We start from the raw sequence: 8,750 nt of genomic DNA on the forward strand, positions 1-8,750 counted from the left end.
GATTGAACAGATTAACAAAGTGTCTACTGCCTCCTCTGTGCCAGCCACAGAAGGTAGTTGCTGGGGCTCACCAGAGATCTCCAGGGCCAGCATCCTCTTCCTCAGGGACACCATCACCAGGGTGAGGTTCCAAGGTCAGTTCCAGAGAGAGATAGCAGGACATTCAGAACCTGGGCCCTGAAGTTTGACCAGGTCACCAGAGCTGACCTGGGATAGCATCTGACTCTCCTTTGGGGCCCTGCCCCATGACTCAGCTTGGTCCTGAAGCCTGGGGCATTTGGAGTGTAGGAGTGGGATAGGTGAGTGAGTGGGAATGACATTATCAACAAGTGCGTAGGGCCACTGTTAGCTCTATTTATCTTCTCAGCTGAGTTTCCTTGTTCAGGGCAGGCTGCTTTAAACCACCACCCAGTAGGGGATAGTTGACTCCATATCATCCTCTCTCAAGCCAGGAGCTGTGGGGAACCTCACCTCGTGCCTCAAGAGCATCCATATCAGGATGGGAGGCCAACTATGTGGGTAACAAACAGTTGGGAGACTGCTGAATGGCAACCATGATGAAGAACCCACAGGAAGAAAAGAGATGAAACAATGAGGTGAGGCGATGTGGCAGGGCTCTCCAAGGCTGCACTCTGCAGGTCCGCCCTCCTTTGGTTGTCTCTAGGAGAGGAACACATCCCTTTGGACTCAGAGAGGGAGCCCCATGAGGTTCCTTCATCTGATTTGCTTTGCCCTGAGTGCTAAGTTCTGTCCTCCTGCAGTGGAACAGGCAGGTCCTTCTCAGTGGCCCGAGCAAGCTGAGGGTATGGTTCCTTCCTCTTCTCATACTGGTCCTGCAGCAGCTCCCTTCCACCCAGGAAACTTCCCAAGATGACTGCTGCTGTCCACAGAGACTGAAAACAACCACAGGAAGAGCCTGCTGTTATTTAGGTAGGGCCTTATTACGTCCTTGCTGGTGCCATAATATTTGCACATTTACTGACGATCAACCAGTACCAGGCACTGGAACAGACTTTGGAAATACAATGGGGACACCATGACCATCTGGTGGACCAGTGGTCTCTTTGCAGTTATTGCATCGAATGTTAGATGCCATGAAAAGCAAATATCATCTTATCTTGGCTCAGAGCTCTTGAGGCTTGTTGATTAGAGGACTCTAGAAATGAGGCCATGTGGTAAATTTCCCACCCTCCACCCAAAGGGCCTATTAATTTCATCTATTACAGGTGACAGCTGGTGTCCCTAGTTTGACCAGCCGTCTTATAGACTAGATCAGAGTAGTTTTCGTGCTAATACAATGACACTCTCAGAAGATTTATTCCCAGTGTGTGCCTTCATAATGTGCTAAATATGCAAAGGACATTTACCTCTGCACACGACTCCATTACTAGCAGCATAATTAAGGCTTTCAGTTGAGTTGACCATATAGCCACATAATTTGCTGAATAGAATTAGGTAAAATCCATTTTCTTTTCAAAGAATGTTTAACTGGAAGTGACGTAACCAAAAACTTCATTCTTCGGCTTTCACTGAGGAGACTGCTAGACCCATGCATGTGCTGCCTTGTACCTGAAAATCTAGTCTCTCTCTAACTCCAAGTTGATCATCTTTGCTCTAACATCTAAACCATTAACAAGGAAAATAAATCCTAAAGTTTATATCAAGCAGAATTCCAGTTTCTTATGTCACATTTTACTTACACAAAGCTGGAGAACCACATCTCTTTTATCTAAACAGTAACTTCTTTTACCTACTTCCATCTAATTGGTTTCTAGCTTATCTAATTAGTCTCATTTCACCTAAAAGGGCACCAGCTGTGCCTTCTCCTTGCACAAAACCATCTCTGATCTGGGGTGCTTAATTTCATTCAATTCTTGCAATTATTCACTTTCTGTGGATGTACCCAGGTGTCTTCAGGCAATAGATGTATTTTTAAATAAAGCTAATGAGCATAGTGGATTGGGTCCAGAATGCACAATGTAGCTGCATCTGTGCAGGGAGAGCATTGCAGAGAACAGACAACTGCATGTTCCATTTTAGCCTGGAAGAGATTACCCAAGATCCCTGGGCTCTAAACCAGTAAGCTTTGGAGACTTTCAAACTATACTGGAGCAAAGCAATCTCACTGGAGAGATTCCAAATCACTATCATATGTTGCAATTTTTCTTGGTCTACGTTCACCTTTTGAGTATCTGGCTTTTACCCCAGTTGAAATTAATGGGAACATTGCATTCAGGAGACTGTATGTAATGAGAAAACCTAGCTCCAAAAATAAAACACTTCTCTGCCATTTCTTTATCTAAAATCCGTGATTCAGAGGACCATGACAATATCCCATCGCTATAGATGGTTTTCCCCAATGCAGTTCTCCTTTTTCCCTTTTTGTAGAGAGATGCTGACCACTTATGGTATACAAATAGCATTATCTGCAGAGGAACTCTGAGAATGTGTGGAATGAAAAGAAACAGCCGTCATTTGTCACAGAGTGCTTGTAAATTGTAATTTGCAAAGTAATGCATTTGAATTCTTTTGTTTCATTAAAAGTGGGACTTTTCTGGAAGCCAAGCAAAAACAAAATGAAACGTGGTTTCCTTTTCTGCAGATGATTAGTAGGAATGTAATAAGTCATCTCATTAAAGCCATCGTGTAAGCAAGGCAGGCACTTTTCCAAATCATAATTGTGAGCAAAATCATAAATCTTACCCCAATTTATTTAAATAATTTTCCAAAAAATGAGAAAAGGTACACTAAGTCAATTGCTTTGGATTTGTGTAAATACTATTTCAAAGCTTTTTACAGGCATGAAAAAATTATTTTTGAAAAGCAGTTTTAAACAATAGCATTAGCTGATTTGGGGTGTGAAAAACCTTCATCTGTCCTCATGGTTCATATTATTCTTTGGTAAAAACGTACTGGAACAGCTGCCTGCTCCCTGCCGTTCTGCATGGAATTATTTCCTGGTACTATCCCCACCGTGAAATGAATTTCACTACAGCATCTCCGGACAAAGTACATGTTTGACACATCTTTCTAAAGGACAGCAGACTGCCTTTCAATTGGTCATGTGATCCTCCTTCTGCTAATTACCCATTGGAATTCCCCAGCAGAGAGAAGCAGGAAAGATGCTTTACAAAGAGCATCTGCCTGTGAGCTTTGCTGGAGAACAAAGGTAAACACATCTCAATAGATGTGTAAAGATTGTTAAAGCTTGTTTTATGAAACAAAGCCTGGCTTTAAAAACCACTAATCTTAAGACCCCCCCAAAGCCAGTCTAAGATGCAAATAGTTATCAAGATGGTCTTTTAAAAATACTATTTTCATATTATTGCTGTGCTGGGATCCTAAACACTTGTCCAGTGCCTCTTAGAGTACTTTTGTACAGGTGAGCTGAGAGGCAGGGACCTCTCCCACCTGCCTCTGCTTGTTCCTCGGCCAGGCCATTCCATTTAACAACATGTTAGAACCTTGCACAGGAAGCAGGCGAGCCAAGAGAAGTGGAGGTAAGAGGTCACAGGCACCTAAGTCTGGAGAGCTGGAGCAGGCAGACCCCTGATAATTTCCTGGCTCCCAAGTGGCCCAGCAGTCTCTCCTGGAGCTCCTCTGTGTCCTCCGACAAATTACATTTTTCCTTGAGCCGTTTAGAGCAGGTTTCTTTTTCTTATCACAAGTTCATGAAGTTTATTGGTGGGTGCGGGGGGAGCAGATGGAGTCTCACTCTGTCACCCAGGCTGTAGCGCAGTGGTGTGATCTCATGTCACTGCAAACTTTGCCTCCTGGGTTCGAGTGATCTTCCTGCCTCAGCCTCCCAAGGGATTGCAGGCGCCCACCACCATGCCTGGGTAATTTTGCATGTTTAGTAGAGACGGGGGTTTCTCCATGTTGGCCAGGCTGGTCTCGAACTACTGACCTCAGATGATCCACTTGCCTCAGTCTCTCAAAACGCTGGGATTACAGATGTAAGCCACTGTGCCCAGCCAAGTTCATGAGTTTCTAGTACCTGTCATTTGTCTTCTCAGTAAGGATCTGGGAGAAGGAGGTGGCTCCCACACCCTTCTGGAGGTGACCATTTTGAAGGACACTTGGCGCCCCATGGCTGAGCTGAGGGGGAGCTGGAGTTCAGTCATTCACTGGACAGATATTTAGGGAGCACCCACATGAGCCTCGTGCATGCTAGGGGCCGGGGAGACCTCAGGAAGGATGCGTTGCAGTGGTCCCTGCCCTTGGGGTATCCACGGTCAACACCATCTCTGACAAAGACACAGGAATGAAAGTAGGGCTACCCCCAAAACTTCTGTACAACAGAATCCATTAGACAGTAGTTGGAGGTCTGGCTGGGGACCTTGTCAGTGTGGTCATGCAGCTGAGGACCACCGAATGGGTCCCGTAGCAGGGATCACAGGAGTCCCAGCCAGACCACAGGACCCACAGAGCCCACAGGAAGAAGTAGAAACGGGTCCATCAGGGAGAATGACCCAGGTGCAACCACACATTGGCTGTGGCTGCCATCAGCGTGGCCAGCACCCAGAGGACAATGGCACTGTCTTAGAGTCCATGGGCCTGGGGCCAGGAGGGACCCGCATGGGTGAGGCCTGCCTGCCACTTTGGGCAGCTGCTGCTAGCTCTCTTTCCCACTGTGAAGAGTGCCCTGGCTTGAACCCTGAGTTATAGCATCCTCCCACTGGGTGAGCCACCCTTCTTCTTCATAGGCCCTGGGGCCATCTTGGAGAAAGCCGGGGAGGGAAATAAACTGAGAAATAAGTCATGTTTACCTAAGGAGACTGGGCATGATCTCAGAGGACTGCCTGAGTCATGACACTGGGCTAACTCTAGCAGAGCAGACCAAACCTTAGATCTCCCACCCCTGAGCCCCAGCACATGCAGAAGAACCAATCAATACCTTCTCAAGATCTGATGCATGAGTTCATGAATCCAGTAGAATGGACTCATTTCACAGGGAGGAAAAGGAGACTTGCAGGGAATTAAAGACACTTGAAGTGAGTCTGCACAAAGTTGTGTAGCCAATAAGTGACAGAACACACAGGGCCACAGATTTAAGTGACAGAACACACAAGGCCACAGATTTAAGTGACAGAACATACAGGGCCACGCTTTGCCTGGGGGACCTCTGAGGGGCTGGTTCCTGGATTGTCAAGTGCTTCCCGAAGAGCATAGCTGTGAGAAGTAAAAGAAAGCAAGCTGTTAGGCCGGGCGCGGTGGCTCACGCCTGTAATCCCAGCACTTTGGGAGACCGAGGCGGGACGATCACCTGAGGTCAGGAGTTTGAGACCAGCCTGGCCAAAGTAGTGAAACACTGTTTGTACTACAAATGCAAAAAAAAAAAAAAAGAAAGAAAGAAAAAGAAAAAGAAAAACTAGCTGGGAGTGGTGGCAAGCCCCTGTAATCCCAGCCACTGAGGAGGCTGAGGTGGGAGAATCACATAAACCCAAGAGGCAGAGGTAGCAGTGAGCTGAAATAAAGCCACTGCACTCCAGCCTGGGAGACGAGAGCAAAACTCCTTCTCAAAACAAACAAACAAAACAAAACCTATGTATTTAGCCATGTTTTGCACATTTAGCATTTTGAAATGATGCAAATACATTGCCTCTGGTTTTCCTTCTAGCTAGCACTTGACCTCGCGCTTTAGTGCATTGAAAAACAGTATGAAAACTGAATACATTTAGTAATTTAGGATTTCCTTGCTCCAGAAGTTTTATTTTAGAAAAATCAGGAGAGTGTGATCATAATTGAGAGTTATAGAATATTGATTCATAAACACTTTAATTTATCTGCCCACCTCACGACTGGCCACATCTCCTTCCCTCCGCGTCTGTAGCCTAGCCAGATGCCCTCCACCTTCCTCCTCTTTCTCCAAGCAGGCTTTCCCCTGTCAATGGTCCCCAGAAGCTCTGGGATTCAGGAGCCCTCTGCTCCCTCCCTTCCATTCCTGTCTATTTCTCTGTTCTTTCCTTTCCATCTCTCCTCCTCTCCTCGTGCAGAGGGTTGGGGAGAGTTACTGACCTGGCAGTGATGATGCAGATTAGAATAATGATGGTAACGCTAAACACTAATACAACTGTTATTAGCATTCCATCACATATGTTCACAAAACTCGTAAAACACTGCTATGGTTATAAGCCCACGGAGTCGATGTTTTTTATTGTTTTATAGATAAAGAAATGGAGCCCTTGAAAAGTTAAGCAGTTTGCTCAAGATCATACAGCTGCAATTTGTATTGCAACAAAATTTGTAACCTGCCTAATTTTTCACCATCATTCATATTTCTGTCACACTCTGGATCTTCCATTTACCAAAAATGAATATGGTGACATGGCCATACACCTGAGGAATTCTTTTACTTCTCATGGATATAGGGCTATCATTTCAAATATTTGTACAAAATTTACTTACGCCAGGTGCAGAGGCTCATGTCTGTAATCCCAGCACTTTGAGAGGCCGAAGTGGATGGATCACTTGTGGTAAGGAGTTTGAGACCAGCCTGGCCAACATGGGGAAACTCTGTTTCTACTAAAAATACAAAAATTAGCTGGGTGTGGTGGCACATGCATGTAGTCTCAGCTACTCTTCTGAGGCAGGGGGATCGCTTGGGCCCAGGAGGTGGAGGTTGTAGCGAGCTGAGATCCTGCCACTGCCACTCCAGCCTGGGTGATGGGAGTGAAACCAAGAAAGAAAGAAAAAGAAAGAAAGAAAGAAAGAAAAAAGAAAGAAAAAGAAGGAAGAAAGAAGGAAAGAAAGAAAGAGAAAGGAAAAGGATGAGAGAAAAGAAAAAGAGAGAAAGGAAGGAAAGGAAGGAAAGGAAAGAAAGAAAAAAGAGAAAGAAGAGAAAAAGAAAGAAAAAGAAAGAAAGAAAGATGTTACTGGATGGCAAGTAGACTGAAATAAAAAACAAGAAGTAAAAAGAAAAGAGAGAAAAAAGAAAGAAAGAAGAGAGGGAGGGAAGGAGGCAGGAAGGAGGGAAGGAAGGAAGGAAGGAAGGAAGGAAGGAAATTTCGATTTGCACAACTGCTTCTCTAACCTCACATCACTCATCTCCCCTCTAAGCTCCCTGAAGCCCAGAACTTGCAGTTCCTTGAGCTGTGTGTTGGCACGCCTCAGTGCCTTTGCACAAGCTGCTCTTTCTGTCTGGAATCTCTAGACTTCTCATCTTCCCCAGCTGAATGCTGCCCAGCCCACTTCAGCTTAGCTATGCTCCCTTTGTCCTGAAGGCTTCCCAGAGACCCCCCATCTTCTCCAGCCAGCCTAAGTGCAGGCTCCCTTGTGCCCTCCCGGTGCCCTCCCAGGCCCACTGGGCTCACCTCTGTCACAGTGTTGCTCCTGCCTGGTTCTACCAGTCGGTGTGCTCGGTTGTCCTTCCTCTGTAAAGTGAGCTCTTTAAAGGGGACACTGATGAGCAGAGTGCTCAGCAGATACTAGGAGCTGCTGAGTCAATGTTTGCTGAATGACTGAAAAAATGAGAATTGTCATCTAAGAAGAGGTGATAGGAACGTGAGTTCTGTGTTTCTCGAAGACAATTTCTCACACCTTCTGCTCTAGCATAGCAGTTTCCATTTCTTGAGGCGGGGTGGGTGTTTTTGTTTGGCCCATCCTAGGAGCCATCACTCGAACTTCCTGCCACTCCAGATTCAGCCCACTGTGAAGAGGCCAGCTGCATTTGACTTCCCCTGCAAGGAAGAAAAACAAAACAAAACAAAAGTCTTGATTTATCACAAAACCCAGCACAGGAAAGCTCAAACAATGGCTACCAGACTCAGCTCTCACGTTGCTAAAAATTATTTGTCATATAGGAAGAAGAAAGTTTCTTAAACCCCACAAAGGCAACTCTTCTTCCTGAAGACAGCAGCTTTGCTAGTAATAAAGGCAATATTCACATCACTGGTTGATGGTCAAGTGACTTTTGTGAGCCCACAAGCTAGTCAAGGGAGGAGGGGCTGTCAGGGTATCACTGGGGAGTGGGTCCAATTAGTTTTGAGATTAAGATGGGCAACAGCTATAAATTACAATCTCTTTGGCCAACACCGCTGGTTAAAAGCACATCATGAAACATCAAATGTTTTGGAGGAAGCTGGGAGCCCATTGGGTGGCACATGACTGTTCCGATGAGGAAATAGAGTCTACCTCTGTTCTCATCTTGCATCTTCCACTGGTAATTGCTGGGCAGGAGCACCTGTTTTAACTTCCTCTAATATTGACCTCCTATCATGAGGTCTGTGTTACTAGTTTCACTGTCTGTTGAGCACCCTCTGATTTTATGATTAACTTTGGTTTATTTGTGTTTTGAGACAGGTCCTGGGCAGGAGTGCAGTGGCGTGATCTCGGCTCACTGCAACCTCCACCTCCCGGGTTCAAGCAATTCTCCTGCCTCAGGCTCCTGAGTAGCTGGGATTACAGGCAACCACCATGATGCCTGGATAATTATTGTAATTTTCTGACTCCTCATTCTTGAACATAGTTATAGTATGCTAAGTTGGCAAGCACATTGAAAACTTCTCATCTTTGGGTCCTGACTTTTGTTGTCTGTGTTGTAAAGTCAGCTGGGTTTTTGTTTTTGTTTTTAAATAAGCTGATTTTCATTCTCTGACTGCTTTTAAGATTTTCTCATTGTCTTTAGTGTTGTTTTTCACTCAGTTGTCTGGACCTAGATTTTTAAAAATTTACTTTATGTCAAATTTATAGGACTTCTGAGTTTGAGGACTGATGTCTTTCATCACTTTTAGAAGATTCTATTATTTTAC

At 45.2% G+C, this 8,750-nt stretch overlaps 1 long non-coding RNA gene across 1 annotated transcript; it reads right to left on the reverse strand.

Annotated features, from left to right (window-relative positions):
- Window positions 1–613: 613 nt before the first annotated feature.
- Window positions 614–7,550, reverse strand: LOC135272771 (uncharacterized). The gene is made up of 3 exons (XR_010340739.1): window positions 7,314–7,550; window positions 6,409–6,525; window positions 614–893 (listed from the first exon to the last, which is right to left on the reverse strand). It is a non-coding gene; the product is annotated as an uncharacterized LOC135272771 (long non-coding RNA).
- Between the last annotated feature and the right edge of the window lie 1,200 nt (window positions 7,551–8,750).

This window comes from Aotus nancymaae, unplaced genomic scaffold (assembly GCF_030222135.1).
Source record: "Aotus nancymaae isolate 86718 unplaced genomic scaffold, 86718_ANA_hifiasm-v0.15.2.pri h1tg000131l, whole genome shotgun sequence".
NCBI lineage: Eukaryota > Metazoa > Chordata > Mammalia > Primates > Aotidae > Aotus > Aotus nancymaae.